The following is a 5625-nucleotide window of genomic DNA, read 5'->3' as shown; positions in this document are numbered from 1 at the left end:
AGTTGCACTCTGATACTTACATGTTGTATCATTTAGCCACAAGCCTTGCCTTGTATATTTCTATTCTACCACCAGCATGATATTTGGTCTTGAATACCTACTTACATCCTATGGCTCTCTTATCTTTAGGCAGTTTGGTCAAAACCCAAGTATTATTTTTCTCTAGAGCACTTAATTCAGTGTTAATAGCATCAATCCAATGTTGATGTCTAACAGCCTCACTATAACTCTCAGGTTCAGTATTAGAGCTGATGGACAGGATGAACTTCTTATGGGAAGGTGAAAACCTATCATAAGATAGGACTTTAGACAGGGGAAACTTGACTTCTATATCATCCATATTGAATGTGCTAAGGTTTAGAGAACAGTGGTAATCTCTTAGGTAGTTGGGAGCATTTCTTTGTCTAGAAGACCTTCTTAGGCTTTGATTGTTATTGTTGTTAAAGTCAAGACTCTCATCTAAGTCATTCAAGGTAGACTCATTATCATCAACATGATTCTCATTATAGTCATTATTGTTTTCAATTACTGGAGTCTCACTGGGATGTCCAAACATGTTTACATGGTCGTGATTAAGAAAAACATCCTTATCATTGTAAGAAGATGTAGGAACGGAAATGTCCATACCTTGATCATGCTGATTTTTCTCATTCTTGAAGGGAAATATATTCTCATAAAAACTTACATTTCTGGACAAAAAAGTTTCCTTATTTGTGCAATCAAACATTATGTACCCTTTGATTCCTCGTTTGAAGCCAAGGAAGACACATTTCCTAGCTCTTGGATCCAATTTCTTCCTGTTATGAGTTAGAGTAGAAGCAAAACAGAGGCATCCAAAAACTTTGATATTTAAAAGGTTGGGTTCATGATTGTACAATACCTCATAGGGGCGCTTATTTTTGAGGAATTGAGAGGGCTACCTATTAATAAGATACACAGCATAGGCAGCTCCAAAATTCCAAAAACACTTGGGCAGACAAGATTGATACATGAGGGCCCTAGTAACACCAAGTATGTGTTGATGTTTTCTTTCAACAACTCCATTTTGTTGAGGGGTTTCAACACAACTAGTTTGGTGAACAATGCCTTTGGAACTATAGAAGGCATTCATCTTAAACTCAGGCCCATTATCAGACCTTATGGTCTTGATTTTGGCATCAAACTGAGTCTCTGTCATATTGAAAAAAGACTCTACAAGAGAACATGTCTCTGATTTGGCTTTCATGAAGAATGGCCATATGTGCCTGGATTTGTCATCCACTATGGTAAGGAAGTACCTATGACCCAATATAGAGGGAATGGATATGGGTCCCCAAATGTCTATATGTATGAGATCAAAATTGTATGCAGATTTAGTCATGCTGTCTTGGAAGCTTAACTTCTTTTGTTTTGCATAATGGCATATATCACAGGGTATATCTGTTTCTTTACATTGGATGAATGAGAACATCTTATTCAAGGTAACAAGCTTGGAGTTTGAAGGATGATCAAGTCTAATGTGCAACAAGTTATTCTTTACAGAGTTGTCCCTAATCTTTTCTATGTTATTGACATATTCATTTAATCTGAAAACTAAACTTTGAGCATTAATGATGTATAATCCTTTCTTTGCTTCAGCTACACCAATCATCCTCAATGTGGACTCCTCCTGCGTAACACATTTTGAGGTGGTGAATATTAGCTTGCAACCAAGGGCTGAGGTTAATTTTGAGACAGAAATGAGATTGAAGGTGAAATTGGGTATGTATAGCACATTGCTCAGGCACAAGTCCTTTGAAAATATCACTGTTCATGCAATGATGCTTACAATCTCATTTCCATTGGGCAATCTGATTTTAATGGGGTCAATTCTTCTAAAGGGTTGAAATTTTGGTAAACAGAAGCACACATGATTTGTTGCTCATGTGTCTAGAATCCAATCCTTAGTTTTAATAGAAGGAGCTAGGGATTTTGAGTTACCTTGGTTTGAAGGATCCATACCAGTGCCATGCTTCATCAATTGGTTCACCTGATGATTTGTAGGTTCCTTGATCATAGCTAATAAGGCTATATGTTCATCTCTTCATTGGAACTTGTCAGGTTGTTAACATTGTTGGTCTTCTTGTAATGAGGGGGAACCCATGTTTCTTATAACATGTGTCAATTGTGTGTCCTGATTTATTGCAGAAGGAACACATCTTAGATCCACCTTTACCTCTGCCATTATTGAAGCCATATCCTCTTGTTGTGCCCGAATTTCACATTAAATCCAGAACTCCTACCTCTACCTGATCTAAATCCATTAGATGTATTATTGGAGGTATTAGCTAGAACCTTCACATCATCAAGGGAGTTTGTTAAAGCAAACTGCATTTCTTGTTGGATGAGGAGTGAAAAAGCTTTTTTATGGAGGATAAGGGGTCCATCAATATAATCTGGGATCTTACAACTCCGTACTACTCATTCAAACCTTTCAAGAATCTGATCACATAGTCACTTTCTCTATAAGAATTAACAAGTTTATAGAGTATAGAGTCACATTGTGAAGGGCATGAGGGCAGAGGTCTGAAATTGTCTAACTCTTGCCACAAACCTTTCAAGCAGGTATAATATGCATATATTGATTTGTTCCCTTGCTTAGCATTGTACAATTCTTCCTGAAGATTGCATATGCAAAAAACATCACCCTGATAATACCTTTCTTTTAAATCTTGCCATACTTCAAGAGATGTGTCCAGCCACAACACACTTTGCAAGATAGACTTGTCAATTGATTGGTTAATCCATGAGAGAACAAGAGTGTTGCACCTATCCCAGATTGGATAAGTTGGGTCACTTGTATGAGGTTTTGGAAGAGTACCATCTATGAATTGGAGCTTGTTTTTTTGTTGTCAAATCCATCATCATGGCTTTAGACCAGCTGTGGTAATTTCCTCCTATTAGAGGAGGTGACACTAAGATGGCTCCAGGATTTTCGTTTGAGCTCATATAGTATGGACTATAGGGATCATTGATAGGATTGAGGGTGGCAACCACATTTGCCATTGATGACAAAAAGAACGTGAAGAAGAGAGTGAAAGATTGTGATACCAAAGTTTTGATGGAAGCGCAGCAGAGCATCAGTTGATGCTTTGATACCATCTTGAAAATGCAAACCTCATTGATAAAGATCAAACTCTTCTTAATTCAAAAAGGAAGCATAAATACCAATGCAAAGGTGGAAGAAAACTCAATGAACTTTTATTGATTATGAAAAGTTGATTTGAATTACAATGCAAGGGTTAATATATATACCCTTGGAAATAACAAACTTAACAAACAAAACTAACATCTAACTATTAATCAGAAACAGAAAAAACAGAATCGTTGATCCTATCATAAAGCTAAGAGAGATAGCTTGCACTACAAGAAACTCTTTGTCTCTTAAGTAATCATAAAGGAACACATCATAAGTCTTTAATTTGTAGTGATGTGTGATCCCATAATTGGTCCAAGAGGCTTTGTATCTATTAGATTCATTGTGATTGATGAATCTGACTGGAATGAATATTATTATATTTGAGCTATGCTGATCATGATCCATGCTTGTTGAGTCATCATCAATGGTCCTACAACAAGCATAATTGTTGTTAGAATTTATCAAGTTTAACACATAGCTTAATACTACTCTTGATGGACAGAAGAATTTAAGTGATTGAATATAAAAACTAGCTGATTAACCCTGATTATAATAATCATATTCCAAAATCAAATTAAAAAATTAGCAACTAAAAAAGTATGATAATGTGTTAGATAAATATAATGGTAGTTGATATGCTAAAATTTGAATGATCTCAAATCACAATTTTCCCATTTCTTTAAAATTAATGTCATGCTAAAATTACGACTTTTCCATATTAACACTAGTTTAAAATAATCATAAATTTGTTATCAACATTTCCTCTACTAAGTCATGATATTAAGGCTCTTCCAAAACAATCTCATAAAAATGAGTGTGTCATCAACTCACATATATATATATATAACTGCTGACTTATGGTTATCAATATTAAAATCTCAATTTCAGTTTTAAATGTTATATATATATAAACAAGGTAATTGGTCTAGCAGAATAAGATTCCACTACATCCTTACGATGACCAAAATGTTAAAGATTCGATTTCTATGAGCAACACTTGTTGGGAGAAACAACTACAAATCTCAAAAGAGATTAATTCATGATCTAAAACGTGGGGAATATCCTTACTAATACAAAAAAAGAAACATACTATAATTGGAACATTCTTACCTTGCACAACGATCTTCACAAATTTCAAAAGGAGCTAAACGCCCACATCATCTATATTGTTGATCAATATTTGGTAAATGTGGGTTTCATAATCATATTTTAATCTTAATATATGCATGTTTGATATAATCAGATTTCTCATTGTTAAATAGGACACCAAAAAAGATAAATTGATATATCATTTTTATTCAATGAAAAAATGGCAATAAGGAGCCATCGGACTCATATTTTATATTCATTTATTTTGAAAAAATGGCAATAAGGAGCCATCGGACTCATATTTTATATTCATTTATTTTGCAAATAAGAAATGTATATGCCATATCATACAGCCACCACAACCATAACTAATTTTCACGTACAAATCCTCATTCAGAATAAAGTAATATATGTCATTTCTAACCTTATCATTAATAAATAAAATATTATTTTATAATATATATTACTTTTTTATAGTATAGGAGAATTTATTTGTAAATATATTATCTTTCTTAAATATGTAAGATCCAAGTTCTGACATGCGATCTTTCGGTCATGAATATATTGAGTATGTTACTGGTAACACTTCAATCTTGACATGTAACTTCCCCACCCATGAATACACTGAGCATGACGATATCCACTAGTTTAAATACACCTACAATATTTTATTCTTATAAAGGGGAGCCTTCTACGACACAAGCCATGACTTCAGCGACAAATAATCATTATTTGCATGAGTCGTTACCATTAATGATCAATAGCTTAATGGTAACAAGTCAATTGAAAATGCCCAAAAGAAGTCACATATTAGGATGAAGTGATAAGAAGTTGATGCGGTTGTGACTCTAAATTAAATTGGAGAATGTCAAATAAAGAAGTGAATTATTTACACGTTTCTCAAGAAACATAATTAAGGGCAGAAAATTTGACCATAAAACCACGTGAACTAGATGATATCAGGAATTTGGAAGAATCTTCTATTACATAAAGTTATGTAATCCACTAATAAAAAGAGGAGTGTAATATATGTAGGGAAAGATTTATACACAATAAGTGTCATCTATCATTTATTTGGAATACTTTTTAAAAAAAAAATAATAATAATATAAAATAAATGATAAATAATATAGTAAAAATATAAAAAAAATTACATGTCATTGTATATATCTTTTTCTCATAAGATAAAAAAATACCTCTTAAAAGAAAATAAAGAATGCTTGTTGTTCACATTCTCCAAAACACACATTTTTCCAAAATACAGGATACAATATGTATAATAAAAACAAATAAAATATGATAAAATTATAAGTGTAAATCAAAATATCCAAAGTAAAAAATATAATGGAAATTTAAAATCATTGCCCTCTATAACAAAT

Source organism: Lupinus angustifolius, chromosome LG11 (assembly GCF_001865875.1).
Source record: "Lupinus angustifolius cultivar Tanjil chromosome LG11, LupAngTanjil_v1.0, whole genome shotgun sequence".
Taxonomy (NCBI): domain Eukaryota; kingdom Viridiplantae; phylum Streptophyta; class Magnoliopsida; order Fabales; family Fabaceae; genus Lupinus; species Lupinus angustifolius.
This window is presented reverse-complemented; position numbering follows the sequence as displayed.